The following is an 18106-nucleotide window of genomic DNA, read 5'->3' as shown; positions in this document are numbered from 1 at the left end:
TACTATATGGCAGTACTTTAGTTTATTTGTTCCTTCTTAAAAGTTTATGCTTTGCCTTTTTTTTTTTCTGCTTCATTTAGCTCCCTCTGGACCGAGCAAATTAATAAAACAGTTTTCTTGATCTCCTGTTATCTGATGATCTCCTCTTGTATCAATTCATGGTATTTCATTATCTTCCGGTTTTCCTAAAATATGCGCTCTTCAATGGCATATAGTTCTTCTAGTTCTTGCAAAACACTGTGCCAGTAATTTGCTTCTTTTATTCGGGTGTATGGATAGTATTTTCTACCAGTATCTGATATAGGTGTATGGAAGTTCTTGCATCTGTTACCATCTACGAAATCACATCCTTGGTCCACAGTTTTCTAATCAAAACAAAAAGAATTTGGAATGAATGAATAAAGTTGTTTTTGAAATGTTGAGTGCCATTTTAGTTACACTGTACACAGAAAAACCGTCAAAGCTTTGATTTTACAGAAAGTCCACGACTTAGGAACATCTGAGATGTGAACGGCCCACCAATACCAATGGCCCACCAATTCTGTTGTGTCACATCATGGACTCCCATTGTTTCACCTTCTGTCCCCTTTAAGCTCCCCAACCCCAGAGTAGTATATTACCTCTGGAAGCTACTTACTTCCTCGCCGGAGTCCAGCGCTGAACGATCATCCTCTCTGCTTACAGCTCACTCTACTGCTGGCATTTCCTCCTGCATGACCCGTAATTATATGCGACATGCAGTGTGAAGCTGATGGCAGGTTTGTCAGGGAAAACCCAGTTTTCAGAGGAAAAAAACGTCCTGCAGCCAATGGAAATCCAGCTGAAAAGAGGAAACCACACTCTTAATTAAAACTCAGCCTACTGATGCACAATCTTGCGGGTAATGACCTCACATGCAGCTCATTCCTGATTTGCACATGCTGATATTAAAGGCTCAATATCTCTGCACTCATAGCTCCTACACACTTCAAATTTTAAAGGTAGGGATAGGACCCCCAAACTACAACTCTACCAACTCACCCCCCAGCCCCACTGGTTCACAGAATAGTGTCAATATACCCTATCTCAGAAACCAGCAGGACTGGGGCTGCAATTTAGCACAAGAGTACTTTGGAGTGTGTAAGAGCTACGATTGCTGAGATACCACGCCTTTAATATCAGCAGCATAATAAAATACTGTAGGATCAGACACAGCACACGCACAGCAGCCTAGTGGAAAGCAGAGAAATAGCAGCAGCACAGGATTAGGCACAGCACTGACATAGCAGCCTAGTGGCATGCAGAGAAATGGCAGAAAATAAAACCAGTCTGTTTCATATTTAAAATCAGGGCTGTGGAGTCGGAGTCGGAGTCGTGGAGTCGGGCAATTTTGGGTGCCTGGAGTCGGAGTCGGGAAAAAATGCACCGACTCTGACTCCTAATGAATTTGTAACTGTAATTAAAATAGAAAATATGATAAAATGTTCTATTTCTCAGATAATAGTCATTAAAAATAATGTATATATACAGTATATATACAGTAATAGCTGTGCTTAGTCCACAAAAATGAAATAAACCAATCAAAATTAGTTACTTGTGCTGCTTCAATAAAGCAGTCCCCGTATTTTTAAGGTCAGATATACATATCTGATTGTGACTGTATATATGATGTGTACACAGGAATCTCTTATATATACTAAATAACATCTATGCTGTAAGAATAAAGCCTGATGTGTAGCTATGTCACTAATAGAGATGGTCAACGAGATGGAAATAATTCTGCATTGATGCTGATTTATGCAAATGTATGCACTCCCTTTGCTGATGAAATAAAATAATTTGATATGTTATTAAAATTTGGTTTGGTGACTACAAATTAAAGGGTAACTGAGACGGATGAAAAGTAAAGTTTTATACATACCTGGGGCTTCCTCCAGCCCCCTTCAGGCTAATCAGTCCCTCACTGTCCTCCACCACCCGGATCTTCTGCTATGAGTCCTGGTAATTCAGCCAGTCAGCGCTGTCCGGCCGCACCCCGCTCCCACAGCCAGGAACATTCTGCACCTGCGCAATAGTGCTGCACAGGTGTAGTATGCTCCTGGCGGCGGAGTGTGTGCATGCGCACTACGCTTGACTGACTCAAGTACCTGGACTCATAGCAGAAGATCCAGGTGGTGGAGGAGGACAACGAGGGACTGATTATCCTGAAGGCGGCTGGAGGAAGCCCCAGGTATGTATAAAACTTTAATTTCATCTGTCTCAGGTTTACTTTGTTACACAGTAGTACTATACTCTACATATGCACTCCCCACAGAGCTGCAGGGAATCCACTGAGAATGCTGTGCACATTGAACACAGAGGTGTTGTCTGTTTACAATCTCCTCATTCTCCTGCAGAGTACCTGCACATCATTCTTACATGCACCCACACTTGATAAATGTTCTTTGTTCCGGTTGTACCTTTTACAAGTACTCTTACCAAGGACTAGTTTTAGTCTAAAGGGAATAAATATAGTAGTCTACATATCCTTCTCACTTCAGTTGTCTTTTAAAATTCCTAAGCGTTGGCAGTTAAGAGACGAATTTCATGTTACATACTTTTAATCAACAAAATTGTAATATGCAAATTAGAGGAGTCGGAGTCGGTGGAATCCTAAACTGAGGAGTCGGAGTCGGAGTCGGTGGATTTTTGGACCGACTCCACAGCCCTGTTTAAAATTGTGGCAACATTTTGCAATTCTTGTTCAGGGAACGAGCATCGCTCCAAGAAAGAAAAATTGCAAACAGAATTGCGGCAAAATAGTGGGGGTTTTGCAGGGATTTTCAGTGTGAAACAGGGCCCTAAGAGATCTGGATAAACTTGGGTATCTATATAAGAGGAAAAAAGGAGCATGTCTTTAACCACTTTGCCCCCGCTCGTACGGATTTCTCCGTCCCTTTTTCCATCCTTTAACCCCCAGGGACGGAGAAATCCGTACTTTGCGCACTCCCGCCGCTGCCCGCGCTCCCGCTCGTAAACACGCCGCCCGCCGCTAGTAAACACGCCACCGCCCGCTCGCCCAGAGATCAACGAACGGGAAAATCCATTCCCGTTCGTTGATCTAAGCCCTGCAATGATCCGCTGCCGCTAGGCTGAGCAGCGCGATCATTGTGAGCAATAACAAACTCCCAGTCTCTTTCTAAGCGTCCGGAAGGACGCTTGCAGGTCGCATGAAACAAAAAGTTACTGTTGCCATCTTTTGGCCAAATAGTAAAACTACACCCTAAGCATTTTTTACACACAAATAAACTAGTTTTACACAAAAAATTAACTCCTTACCTCCCACACTCCCCAATTTATTTTTTTTTGTAATAAAAAAAAATAAAAAATTTACAATTTAAAAAAAATACATAAATAGTTACCTTAGGGACTGAACTTTTTAAATATTTATGTCAAGAGGGTATAACACTGTTACTTTATAAACTATGGGCTTGTAATTAGGGATGGACGCAAAACTGAAAAAAATGCACCTTTATTTCCAATTAAAATATTGGCGGCAAACATTGTGATAGGGACATAATTTAAACGGTTTTATAACCGGGATAACTAGGCATATACATTTAATGGGTTTTAATTACAGTAGCATGCATTATTTAAAAACTATAAAGGCCGAAAACTGAAAAATAATAAAAAATGTTCCCACTTTTTTTTCCTATTTTCCCATTAAAACACATTTAGAATAAAATTATTCTTGGCATAATGTCCCACCTAAAGAAAGCCTAATTGGTGGCGAAAAAAACAAGATATAGTTCATTTCATTGCGATAAGTAATAATAAAGTTATAGACGAATGAATGGACGGAGCGCTGAAAGGTGAAAATTGCTCTGGTGGTCAGGGGGTAAAACCCCTCAGTTGGGAAGTGGTTAACTAAAGAGATTAGAAAAATAAATAAATAACTCTGCGTGCCAGTAATAAACATAATTCCTCCCATGCTGCATGGGGCACTTTGTCTATACTACACTGACAGGGTAAGAGCATTTTTAGTCTCTCTTTTGCTTATCTCCTCTTCTTCTCCTCATAACACTCTTTATTTTCCTTTTTTTTTATTCTCTCAACAGTTCCTCTTTAATTGTAAGATAGGTGTAATTTTTAAGCAATACAGTGATATGTAATATAGTAAAACTCCTACCAAAAAAGTTCACCTCTCTTGTTTATTGGAAGGACATCATACTTAAAGGGACCCTGAGCTCTCAATACAATGAAATTTGGACCTATCTGGGGTTACCTCCAGCCCCCTGTAGCCCACGAGGTCCCCTAGCGTCATCCTGGTCCCTGCCGTCCTCCTGGCTCCAGTAATCCTGGCGGGCTGGAGGAAGCCCCATGTAAGTCCAAATTTCATTTTTATTGAGAACTCAGGTTCCCTTTAATGGCTTTGGCATACATTTTAAAGTCATGAAATGTCAGTATAAATAAAAAAGCAAGCAATTCTTTCATACATTTTACGAATAGTGGTATCCAGACAACTGATGCCTCTCACGTGGCAAGTTCTTAGATTTTCTCTCTTTGCATAGTCCTTCTTCCTCCTAAGTGACAATAGAAAGTACAAAGCCATATTAGTGTATTAGAAAGAACAGTAGTAAATACAAAAGTCAAACAAATTTCCCTGCACTTTCAGCTTTTACTAATAAATAGTGAAAGGAAAATAGTGTAATAAAACATTGATCTTATTGAAAAATAAAATAGTAAAAAGTTAGAGGTTTTGGATGATAATCATGCTGTATGTAAGGCCTGGTGGATCTCCTGCCTTCAAATCAGTCCCTATGCCCCAATCTCCCCCGCAGACTTCAACCTGTGTGGCACATCCCTGCTCAGCCGAAGGCTAAAAACTATGTTGTCCCAGCACTCGGTTACACCCTGGTCTTTGAATGCGCAAGGCATAGAGGCAAGGTACTGATAAGCACAAAGAAGAAGTACCAGCAAACCAAACTATCATACAGGCAAGATTAACCAAACATTCCATGGTCATACATGGAGAGATCAGTATCACAACAGTATCAGTGCAAGAGGTCAGTCCAGACAGCAAGCCAATACAGTGGTCAAAGTCCAGGCAAGTTTCAATCCAGGCAGCAATCCAATAGTGTAGTCAGAATCTAGGCAATAGTCACACCAGAAGATCAAAAGTAATCACAGCACACCCAGCAGCTAGTGTAACTAACCCTATCATTGGCAATAAGCGAAAGTCAAGAAGAGCTAATATACTAAAGTCAACCAATCATACCCGACCACACTTCCCAGCAAGCAACCAGAAACCACCTCCTCCACATCATTCATAAGCCATAGCAATGAGCTAGCTAGTCATCAGCTGTAAGTGTCTGTGACGTAATTCATAGGAGGAACGAGTGATCATGCATGTCCGCTTCTTGGAGTGGTCACCATGTGTGGCTTTCTGCATGTCTACAGGAATGCAAGCAACTCTGTCTTGCAGAGCCTGCCCACTGGAATTATCAGACTGTGCAGGTTCTTGCACGTCTGCAGGAATACTGGGAATGCAATCTGAAAACTAAGAGGAAATCAGTCTCTCACATTGACTTCCTAGACTGCTAGATCCATTGCAGGTTTGCAGAGCAGGTGAGTTCATGACACTGGTGCAGGGTTCTCACAATTGGTGCATGGAAATGTGGCATAAAAGTGGTGCAGAATCGTAGGTGCCCAATAATGGCCATCTTGTCCCTCTATTCAAGTGCTCCATTTGTTAAAACATTGTGTTCCTAATTTTCTTGCAATTTATTTTAGTAAATGTGCTTCATTGTATTTTGCAGATAGTGCTGCTTGTTCCTGATGCGTGTACTGAAATTCCCCCACCCCCCCTGATGCCTAACCTTAACCACTGCTTCCCCTGCTCTAGGATTATTGTCTGGACATGTAACCCTAACCTCACCTCTTTAACCTTAACTCTTTGCCTCCCCGAACCAATTCACTAACACCAATCCTAAATTGATATCATACTCTAATCTCTAACCCTAATGAACCTTTCGTCTTCTTCGCCACCCAGCATAGCACCAAACTACCGGTAGCTGAAATCTTAATTTATGGTACTATTGGCTGTTGAATAGCCAAGTGCCAGCCTTGAACCGTTAAGAATGCCATAATTAGCTACGTAACAGCTGAGAGCCAACACCCAGATGACTGTTGTTTTCTTAACCTCAGTCAGTAACCCGGAGCTACGCTCGAGCTAGCCGCCGGGAGCTCAATGCAGAGCAATGGTGCGCAGTGAGTGTTTTTACTCACTTCCCAGGGGATACAGGCCCGGCAGCCATTCTCCTTTCTGTCCTCAGAGGCTCGGAATCACTCTGGTGAGATCGCCGTCGGCTACAGGATTACAGCGCCATCCGAAGTATGGAGGGAAAATAGCAGCGCTGGAGCCCAGGGAGGTGAGTAAGTGCTGGGGCTGCTGTAGGCATTCTGGTGGCATGATTTTTTTTTCCTGATTTTAGGGTCTGAAACGTGCTGAAAAGACCCTAAGATCTGGAAATAATCATACCGCCAGGGAGGTTAAGCATGTTCAATAATTGGTGATAAGACACAAACAAGTGACAACATTTGTACTGTGCTATTCTCCTGGCGGACTCAAAGCGCCAGAGCTGCAGCCACTGGGGGACACTCTATAGGCAGTATCAGTGTTAGGGAGTCTTGCCCAAGGTCTCCTCACTGAATAGATGCAAGCTTAGCCGACATTTGAGCAATGGTCTCCTGTGTCAGAGGCAGAGCCCTTAACCATTACACTATCCAGCTGATTGCTCACAAATGACACTTAGTTGCCTTTTAAAGTGAACCTTAAAGAGGATCTGTAACATAAAAAGATCCCCTGGGGGGGTACTCACCTCGGGTGGGGGAAGCCTCCGGATCCTAATGAGGCTTCCCACGCCGTCCTCCATCCGCCAGGGGTCTCGCTGCAGCCCTCCGTGGAGTCCGTGCAGCGGTGACGTCAATATTTACCTTCCTGGCTCCTGCGCAGGCGCTCTGACGGCTGTCGGCTCCGAACTACACGGAAATACCCGATCGCCGTCGGATCTGCTCTACTGCGCAGGCGCAAGTTTCCTGCGCCTGCGCAGTAGAGCGGACCCGAATGAGATCGGGTATTTCCATGTAGTTCGGAACGGAAAGCCGCCACAGCGCCCCCGCTGGAGCCAGCAAAGGTAAATATTGAACTGACAGTCGGCACAGTCGCCGGCTGTTCGGAGGGCTGCGGCGAGACCCCCGTGGGACAGAGGACGGCGTGGGAAGCCTCATTAGGATCCGGAGGCTTCCCCCACCCGAGGTGAGTACCCCCCCAGGGGATCTTTTTAATGTTACAGAGTCTCTTTAAGTGTAAAAAATAAATTGAGTTTTACTCACCTGGGGCTTACCTCAGGCCCCTGCAGCTGATCGGTGCCCACGACGAGTCGCTCTGATGCTCCGGGTCCCGCTGGCGGCCACTTCCGGTTTCGCCGTCAGGACCCGTCAGGCTGGGGAACGCGGCTGATACTACGCGTTCCCAGCCAAAATAGCACCCCTATGCGGCCATATAGACGCATAGGGGTGCTATTTTGGCTGGGAACGCATAGAAACGGCCGCCTTCCCAGCCTGACGGCGAAACTGGAAGTGGCCGCCAGCGGGACCCAGAGCATCAGAGCGACTCGTCGTGGGCACCGATCAGCTGCAGGGGGCTGAGGTAAGCCCCAGGTGAGTAAAACTCAATTTATTTTTTACACTTAAGGTTCACTTTAAAAGGCAACTAAGTGTCATTTGTGAGCAATCAGCTGGATAGTGTAATGGTTAAGGGCTCTGCCTCTGACACAGGAGACCATGGCTCAAATGTCGGCTAAGCTTGCATCTATTCAGTGAGGAGTCTGTGGGTACATAATAACTTCCTATCTCTGTACTTCTGCTACAGAATACCCTGCAATTATGTATAAATTATTTTTAAACATTGCATTATACTTTTCACTAACTTAAAATACCTATTCAATTTTGTTTATATATGATTAATCACTTTTAAACCCAAAACATACCATTATTTTGATCTCCAAAATCACAATTGCATAATATCAGCAGAGCTATTTCGATGTGGAAGTATATTTTTTCCCTCTCAAACGATTGTCGTTTTTTTTTAATATACCCAAAAAAGGTATCACAAGCACAACTGAAACAAGGCTGAGAAATTAGTTTGGATGAGAGAACACTAGTAGAACATCACCTTGACCCCGCCCTTTTCCAAAGCAGCAAAAGTACCGGTAGTAATTTGTGTAACGGTATAGTAAGCACATGTACACAGAAATCTGAGATTCAAAAGTTCCTATAAAATTACATATGGTGGGTGATTTCAGGTCTTTTACATAGAAACCAACATATCCTGTGATGTTTCTGTGTCCAGAGATAGCACTTTACAGTACATGGACTAGAGCCTGGTATACATGAAGTCTTTCTACTGCAAAATCAGTGATACTTTACTGTTCAGATTTAAAGTTACTTACCCACTACAGCTAGAGTGTACAGAATGGCAGCAATCCACTACATTATGAGAGTTAAGAGTAATTTTACCAAGACATTTAGAAAGGCTATTATGTGTCCTCTGTTTGTTGGGCAACTTCTCTCTTCTCATCAACAATACTCAGTGACCGACACTGGTCAGTCTGAATTCCACGATTCTGATAGGTTCTTGTAGTCTTGACTTGGACACCCATGTATCTAGAATCAGGTATAGTGCCTGCAGATATTTGTGGTGAAGCAGACACCTGGACACACTCATGTTTTGCCTGTAGGTCATGAACATCTTTGGCACTCTGTCCCTTGCCAACACATTCCTGCAGCGCTCCATCAGGAAATCTGGCCAATGGCAAGCTCAGCCATGGATTCAAAGAACTTGGTGTTGCTTGTTTAAGCATGTTTGTCTCTAAATGTCCTCCAGTGGCAGTTGGTAGACCCTTGGGTTGTGCCTTTGCAGTTGGTAAGCCAGTCAGGTTGGAACAAACTTGATGGGGGAGTAGTGGGTAAGCACATGGACTAAAATTTAAATAAGGCATTTCCAGGTCAAGGTCTTTGTAAGTGTTTTGTTTCCAAGATAAAACAGGCTGCAAGTCACTTTGGTGAACCATCCAGAATGACTTTTGCAAATTTTCCACAGTAGAAGACACCTGTTCAGGGTGACAGGAAAGGTTTATAGGCATAAGCAATTTCTTAAAATTGAGCCAGACCTTTTTCTGTTTGCATACAGTGGGAAATAGCAATCAGGTTGGTAATTCTCTCTATATTTCTGTTGGGAAGAAAGCCCCCATTACCGGTCTTAAAACATATAAGTGAGTCACTTTACAAAAAAAGTTTTGTTCACTGCTGTCCCTGTTGAGCAATCAAGCAGACAATACACATCAATTGTCCCCACAGATTCGATCACTCTGATTCAATCTGACGGAAATCTGTAGCACAACATGCTACATCAATCGTAATTTCGATAGATTTTTTGGCAAAAAAGCGATTGAAATTATGACCAGGCAGAAAAAAAATTTTGGTTGATCAGATGGCCTTTCCACAATCAAACGTACAGTAAAAGCAACTTAAAGAGGAACTCCAGTGACAATGTAATGGAAAAAGTAGTTAATTTTTACAATAATTATTTATAAATGACTAGCTGATGGCCCAGTGTTGCCCGGGTATGTAATTGGCTGGTGTTGGCCCTGCCCACTTTTAACACACAATTACTCAATGACCTAGTTTGTGAGCTTTGCAGTCTTTGGCATCAGTAATTTGCATTGAAATGAAACAAATCTGATTGGCTGTGGCTCCACCCCTTTTTTTAACCCCAGTCACCCAATGACCAACTGTACCAGGTTTGAGGCTTGTGCCATCAACAGTGCAAGAATGTTGCACTTAAATATTCCCCTTGAAAATCAATAGGTGAATTTTGATTGGCTTTTGTAGGCTCCACCCACTTTTCTAAATATTAATCCCAGCCACCAGCTGTGCAAAGTTTGAGAACCCTACCATTAACAGTGTAAGAATTGCTGCATTTTACATTTTTCTAGTGAAATTTGTATTTGTCTCCGCCCACTTTTTGGTTATTGGGATAAAAAGTATCCTATATGTTATTCCAGGTAATGTACTATGTGTGTGCCAAATTTCATTCAAATTCGTTCAGCCATTGTTGCGTGATTGAGTAACAAACATCCTAACACCCAAACTTTCAAAATTGGTAAGATTTAGTCCGTGTTTGCCCTTTGTAACATCTTTCCTCTCCCTGATTTACATTCTGACATTTTTACTGCTGGCAGGTGATGTTTGTGAAAGGAGATGCTGCTTTTTTGGCAGTAAGAAACAGCTGTTATTTCCACAATGCAACAAGGCTCCCACTGTGTGATGTCAGCACCCTGATGCTGACATCACACTGTGGGAAGGGTTTCACCACATTATCAGCCATACAGAGCCCCCTGATGATCCGTTTGAGAAAAGGAAAAGATTTCTCATGGGAAAGGGAGTATCAGCTACTGATTTGGATGACGTTTAATCCTAGGTTATGGTTTCTCTTTTAATGAATAAAATTGCTTAGGCACACTTCCTCCTTCCGGCTTGAAGGAGGAAGTGCGCGTAGTGAGGCTTGCAATGCGTCCAATAGGATGCGTGCAAGGTATTTGGAGCGCACACTATACCACGACTTATGGGTAAATAACCCCTTATTTCCCCGCCGCACACCTGAGGCAATTAAGCCTCATTTTAATCAAGAATTTGAGTGGTTAGCCACTGGTTAATACTCGTGAGCCCATGCCTCAGTATATCCAGGAGGAGAGCTGGGTCCCATCAGATGTAACCTACAACCCAAATCTAGAAGGCTTGTTTCACACATAAAAAAGGTGTCTAGTCCTGTTAGTTTTTGACAATTGGCATCGGTTGTGTATGTATTTCTGCGTGTGTGTTCACACATAAATCTGTGTACATTTCCGGTCCAGTCCTGTCAGCTTTGTATCAGTTTTCTATGGCTGTGTTCACACATAAAAGGTGCACATTTAGTCCAGTTAGGTAAAACTGACACAATACTGCAAAAGCAGGACAGTACTGAACTAGACCAGAAATATACAGTTTAATGTTTGAACCAAGTCTTAAAGGACAACTGTGATGAGATATTGTAAAATGTAAAATACGTGTGCATAAGAAGTACATTTCTCCCAGAGTAAAATGCACTATAAATTACTTTAATTCTTTGCTACTGTCGCTTATTTGTTGGCAGTAAAAATCTGGTTTTGGACTAGTCCATCTGCTCATGGGGTATTTTCAGTATCTCCTTTAATGCTGGTTCACACTGCAAGAGCTTGCGATTTTAAAAGCTCTTGCTAATGTAATGCTGTGTGTGTGTGTTCTCACTTGAGCAATGTTATTTAATAAAAATCACCCATAACATTGCATTAGCAAGCTTTTTAAATCGCTAGCTTTTAACCACTTCGGTAAACCGCAGCCTCTGCCCCCTTAAGGACCAGAAACTGCTGGTACACTAAAACACCGCATACCGACGAATCGCCGCAATAATCCGTCGCTCCCGACAGTCACTCCGCAGGCTGCTCTCTCTGCCGTCTCTATGTCAGCAGAGCACTATGCGCAGGTCAGGAGCCGCTTTTATTGGCTCCTGACCCTGTCACTCAATGTAAGCCAATGGGACTGGCTTACAGAATTGACAGGGCCAGGAGCCAATGAGAACGGCTCCTGCCCGGCTCACAGTGCTCTGCAGTCATAGAGGCGGCAGGGCAGCACATTGCGGCGGGGGCAGAGCAGCGAGAGCGGCGGGAACGGGTGGGGGTGCGCAGTGAATGGGACGTAGAGTTTACGTCCGGTCAGAACCACAGCGCCCCATGCCCGACGTAGATTTAAAGTGCATCGGTCTCTAAGAAGTTAAAAAGCTCTTGCAGTGTGAACCAGGCCTTATACTTTACAAAAGCATTTCCCTGAAACATATGTATACACATGCATTTTAAAATTGTACACTTTTTGAAGATGGTGATCCTTTAGGCCTCTTTCACACCAAGATGTTGCATTTTAGGGGACGTTAAGGTCGCATAACGTGCCCTTAAAGCAACGCATGGTGGTGTTGAAGTTGGACGTCAGATTGAGCTGTGTTATGAGGCTCTTGGTGCTATCCTGGGAAGTCCGGATCTTTTCAATGATTCGGATGATTCAAATCGGATCATTGAAAAGATCCGGATCTTTGAACAGAATCTTTGAATCATTTTACTAGGGAAGCAGGTAGCAGGGGTGCAGCAGAGTGAGAAGTGCAGGAGAATGAAGGCACATTGAGGGTGCTAATGGGGAAGGGAGAGATGCAGCAGGAAGATTGTGCTTGTGCACAGAAGCTGAAGTTCCTGTTTCTTCCAGACATCCACTGTGAACCGAATCCTTCATTGTGGTGATCCGGATGATTTGACTCACAAAAAAGATCCGGATCAAAGATCCGAATTGTTCATGATCTGGACAACACTACAGTGCAGTGAATATTAATTAGCCATGTGGCTAGGAACAATAGTGGACTCTCCCCTTACTGAGCATGTGCAAACAGTCTAACACAGCTAAAACCACCTATAAACGCACAGCATGCTGCACTTTCTTTGAACGGCCAGCGTTACACTGTAACGCAACGTGGGCACTGAACAGCCCATTGATTTCACATTACTGTGAGTTGGGCTGCGTTACAGGCTGCTCTAACATGCGCCTGTAACTGTGAGAGCAGCCTTAAGGAAACACCTGAACCTCCCTCCCTTCCTGGCATAATCAACAGCCAGCCAATCTAAAAACAAGTGGATTGTCTTTAAACAAGTCAGAACAGAATGAAACATCCCCCCCCAGTCCACTGACAAGATTTCACTACCAGGTTCACTAAAGGCCGGTTCTCTCATGAAGCAGGGTGAAACATTTCCATCAGGCACAGAGATTCTAGAGCAGCATTTGTGTACTGTGTGTACTTCCTGCGTAGGACTGGAGTGGCTGAGGGAGAGCAGTTTGTCACAGACTCACAGCCAGCCAGTGTGCTATTGTGTTGAGCTGGAGCATGTCATGTGAGAACAATAAATGAAGCAGAGTAAATTGCCATGTGCTGTGCGATCATTCCAAATTGGGGGGTGGGGGGCACCTCCTCACAAGTTTGCCTCAGGCAGCAAAAAGTCTAGAACCGGCCCTGACTGGATGAGTACAAGATACAAGGCACATTTTCTTATGGATCAACTACTCTGGTATTTCAGATCATGAGTGCATAATGCCCCAAGAGAATTTATGTAGGAGAAAGAAGACAAACTCTGTATAGGTACACCATTAACCAAAATTACTTTATACTGATCTCCCAGTCCATTTTCATTCCTGTAGATGACCTTCTGGCTACTGTACTAAATGGTGACTTCAAGTCACACAGAAAGAATCATGTATTGCTGTATATTACAAGCAGCCTTTCCCTTCCCAGTAATGTTTAGCCTAAGCTGATTAGCTATGCAGAATTCTCTCCCCCAGAGCATCCTGGGAGACCAGGTATTATTTGTACTGGCTTTGAACTCTCAGTAAACAAACATACCGCAGACATCACCTGACTGGACTAAACGATGTCGTCACCTGTAATACATTTCAGAATGTTAATCAGGGAGAGGAAATATTTTACAATGGGCAAACAGTAACCAAAAAAAAAATGTATAAATTAGTATTGTAAAAAATAAGCAATTTTATTAATTACGTTATTTTTACTACAGTTCCTCTTCAACATTTTTCACAGAATTAAACAGTAAGCATGTAAACAGCTAGAGAGAAGTGAAAAGACCTGAGCTGCCACAACATAAGTTGGTTACTGCTGCTCTTAAGTTTTCTTTAATACCAGAAAGCAAAGATAAGTAGCTCAGTGCAACTATCAATTCATCATTAATCCTTATAATTTAATCAAAGGAAATATGAAGTTTGGTTGCAGTTACCACTGGCCTTCAAAATACCTTTTTAAACAGGTTTACTTTATTATACACAAAAATAAATCCATTTTGCCTTACCGTTGCTGATCTTCTTGTGTTTCGTGTGAAAGCTCAAGGTATTTGTTCTATTGCTTCTTGACTAGGACATTTCCACTAAATGTATTCATCACTGCACAAAATATAATCCTAACAGACAGTCATGCAACTTGCCCTTGATTCTCTGTATTCCGAGAAGAGGACAATGGTGAATGAAGAACATACTGTACGTTTGCCTCTAGCGCATAAGCTTATCCTTCAGTAATAAACTGGCTGGCCCATTCACACACCTGTTTCCACAGCAACCCCATTTGCCTGGATGCAGCCATTTGCTTAAAATATAATAAGCATATTTTAACATGAAAAAAAGTCATGTAGAGACAAATAGTGTGCTTGTTGTTTACTGACCAACAAGTAGAGACAGTGGGAACCTAATACAGATTCACTGTGGTATTCTTCATTGTTGGTTAATTTATCTGCTGTAAGGAACATTTCATAATCCACAGTGAATACAAGAAAGGAAATTGCATTGCTGATTGAGCATACACTTGAAACATCTATTCATTTAAAGCATGATATATAGAAGTTTGTGGAAACACAGGAGTTTTTTTCTCTGACACCCCTTAATAACCGGTTCAGCACTGCAGTCCGAAAATCTCATGCATCCGAGCAACGTTCACCTCCCATTCATTCGCCTATAACTTTATTGCTACTTATCACAATGAATTGATCTATATCTTGTTTTTTTCCGCCACTAATTAGGCTTTCTTTGGGTAGTACATTTTGCTAAGAATTATTTTTTTCTCAATCTATTTTAACAGGAAGATTGAGAAAAATGAAAAAAAAATATTATTTCTCTGTTTTTGGCCATTATAGTTTGAAATTAATATACGCTACCGTAATTAAAGCTCATGTATTTTATTTGCCCATCTGTCCCGGTTATTAAACCATTTAAACGATGTCTCTATCACAATTTATGGTGCCGATATTTCATTTAGAAATAAAGGTGCATTTTTTCAATTTGCGTCCATCACTATTTATAAAGCTTATAATTTTAAATGATATAATAACATATTCTCTTGACATGCATATTTAAAAAGTTCAGACCCTTGGGTAACTATTTATGTTGTGTTTGTTTGTTTTTTAATTGTATTTTTTATTTTTTAATAAAAAAAGGTGTATGTGGGTAATTTTTGGTGTGGGAGGGAAACTGCTCATTTTAAATGTAAAATAATATATTTTTTTTTCTTAAAAATGTATGTGGGTGCAGTTTACTATTTGGCCACAAGATGGCCACAGTGAAAAAAGTCCTGGATGCGAACGATCTCGCATCCATGAACTAAAATGCTGAGGAGAAGTTTCCTGGGGACAGAAATACAGCGCTCTCTGGAGAGAAAGCGTCTGTATTTCTGCAGGGAAGTTAGATCGGTGAATGGGAATTATATTCCCATTCACTGATCGGGGGGCCAGCCGGCGGCAGCAGCGCCTATCTGGACGAGGAAGCTCGTCTAGATAGGCCGAACTGGTTAACATTGCATGAATGCTTATTGCCAAGCGCTGCGTAATATGTTGGCACTGTATAAACACAATAAATAATAATAATAATAAATAGCCTGAGAGCGTCTCCAGTTTAGGTAGCCAGAGAGTCCCCCCCCTGCCCCCATAGGTAGCCAGAGAGATCTCCATATAGGTTACCAGAGAGACCTCCCAGTATATGTGGAGAGAGAGGTCCCCAATTGCAGCAGTGGAGGGGTGAATTAACTCAACTCTCAAGGATCGCAGCCAGTTGCAGACAGACATATGCCTGTGGGGGAGGAGCTTCACAGAGGATTGGAGGCAGGTCATAGCACCCTGATTTGTAGTAATTTGGAGACAGTACTTCACAGCAGCTCTGGCACCCCTTCGTAGAGGGTCATTGTGGGAAAGGCCGGCCCTGTTCCTATTCTTTTCTTTCCCTCCCCTTTTTCCTTCTTTTCTATCCATTTTTCTCTCTGCTATTATTACACAGATGACTATAGGTGACAAACTCTTTATTCTTTTATCTGCTTTATTTTTTCTGTATATTGTACTCCCCTATGGGTATTTGAATACAAGAATGTTCTCTAAGATTGAGTTTCTTTCCGTTTATCATTGTAGAATCTGTGATTTCTTTTTTTATTGATATTATTGGATAAATCAGCAGAATTCTGTAAATCTCTTTGAAGTTGAAATGCTCTACACCGTGTAATGACATTTTTTATAGTAAAAAAAAAACAAACAAAAAAACAAACCCACTATTGCCTAGTTGAATCAAGCATTGTAATTAATCTTTGAACTCTTTTCCCTTTGCTTATAATCCGATTTAAAAGATTGAAAAAAAGCACATTAAAGGGGAACTTCAGCCTAAACAAACATACTGTCATAAAGTTACATTAGTTATGTTAATTAGAATAGATCGGTAATATAATCTCTTACCCACCCTGTTTTAAAAGAACAGGCAAATGTTTGTGATTCATGGGGGCTGCCATCTTTGTCATGGGGGCAGCCATCTTTTTGGTTGAAAGGAGGTGACAAGGAGCAGGAGACACAGTTCCAACTGTCCTGTGTCCTGATTACCCCTCCCAGCTGCACACACTAGGCTTCAAATGTCAAATTCAAAATGTAAAAAAAAAAAAAATTGCACCAAAACAGCAGAACGAGAACAACAAAATCAGAAATCCCATCATGCTTTGCACAGCATCAGGGGAAAAAAGCCCGGGCAGTTTTCTTCTGTGCAGCTAAAAATGAGGCTTGTATAAGAGAAACAAAGTTCTGATGCTGTGAAACTGTTAAAGAAACACAAAGCCTTTTTAGTGCTGCTGAGTCGATTTTTAGTCCGGAGGTTCACTTTAAACCAGTGTTGTGGTGGGGGTGTCGGAGCACCCTGTAGAAAAAGGCACAAGAGACAAAAAGGCGGGAGCCCAGTAGTGCAATACATCAATGCAAGGATAGAGAAATTTGGTGAGAATAGGAATGCCACTCACAAAGGAGGGTTGCAAGGGGCAACAAACCGCAGGAAGCAGGTGGAGACCATAAACCCGACTCCACTCGGGGCGGTCCCAGGGGGACCCGGGGTGGTCGCTCTCTTGAAAAAACGGAGACAGATGTCCGCTGTGGTAGCAACCACGGGTATACTGTCACTACCCCTCCAACAGGATATGTTGGAGGGTATACTAAGCACAAATAGGGGGAAAGAGGCGCCCTGGGTAGTGTAAAAGCATCTAAAAACAGTTTAAAATGAAAAGGATAGTGAGGTGTCTTACCTCAATGACGAAATCTTTGTGTCATACAAAAGATTTTTATTTAGCACAGGCAACGCGTTTCGCGGGTCCAAGCCCACTTCCTCAGGCCAATAACAGTGCCTACAATAGCAAGGAGGACTCCTCAATAAAAAAAAATATACTTATATACATTAAATAAATATAATATAAAAATAAATAATAAATATTATATAGTATAATTTATAGCATGTGCATGTTTGGAATAAATATTGTAGTTGCCCTAGACAGCATAGATTGTAAAATAGAATCATCTAGATATAAATAAATAAAAACCAATTTTGCGTTACTTCTTGCTATGGCTGAGATTTCAAGTACTAATACAATTAGCTCATAATCCATAGTACAATCTACATGTCACATACATATAGGGTATCTTAACAGATTCTGAATTCAATCTATTGAACAGCTTAATAATTAATATTTCAAAAAGGAGAAGAGAAAAAGAGGGGGAGGGGGAGGGGAGATTTAAATAGTGTATAGTAGACAAGAGCGATCAAAATCGCTAATGCCTATCTGATATTTCTTAAAATTAAATAAAAATTGTACAACGGGGTATAGCTGCATCTTAAACATCTATATATGTATATTTAAAAAGAAAGGCATGCCTGTATAACATATTATATGTACTAGAGTTTATAGACTTGGCCAGGTAGGACGAAAAAAGACATAGGCATGCAGCGCTGCAGTCGCTTGACAGCGCTGTCCTGTCTGTTAAAACTAGCTGGTCAATAGGAATAAACAATAGAGCTATTATGTGCCTAGTAAAACAGTAGAGGGAGCGCTTGGGCACAGAACATCATGGAGAGCAAAGTTATCAGTCACTTACCAAATGATAAATACCAGTCGGCGTAGGGAGCC

At 41.9% G+C, this 18106-nt stretch overlaps 1 long non-coding RNA gene across 1 annotated transcript; it reads right to left on the bottom strand.

The window, feature by feature from the left end:
• On the bottom strand, positions 1 to 9121 carry LOC137570689 (uncharacterized). Its single transcript, XR_011031138.1, has 3 exons — positions 8472 to 9121; positions 4455 to 4541; positions 1 to 365 (listed from the first exon to the last, which is right to left on the bottom strand). It is a non-coding gene; the product is annotated as an uncharacterized lncRNA (long non-coding RNA).
• Positions 9122 to 18106: the final 8985 nt, after the last annotated feature.

The sequence above is a fragment of the Hyperolius riggenbachi genome, chromosome 4 (genome assembly GCF_040937935.1).
Source record: "Hyperolius riggenbachi isolate aHypRig1 chromosome 4, aHypRig1.pri, whole genome shotgun sequence".
NCBI classification, from domain to species: domain Eukaryota; kingdom Metazoa; phylum Chordata; class Amphibia; order Anura; family Hyperoliidae; genus Hyperolius; species Hyperolius riggenbachi.
The sequence above is the reverse complement of the archived record's forward strand: the minus strand, read 5'-3'. Positions and strand labels throughout refer to the sequence as shown.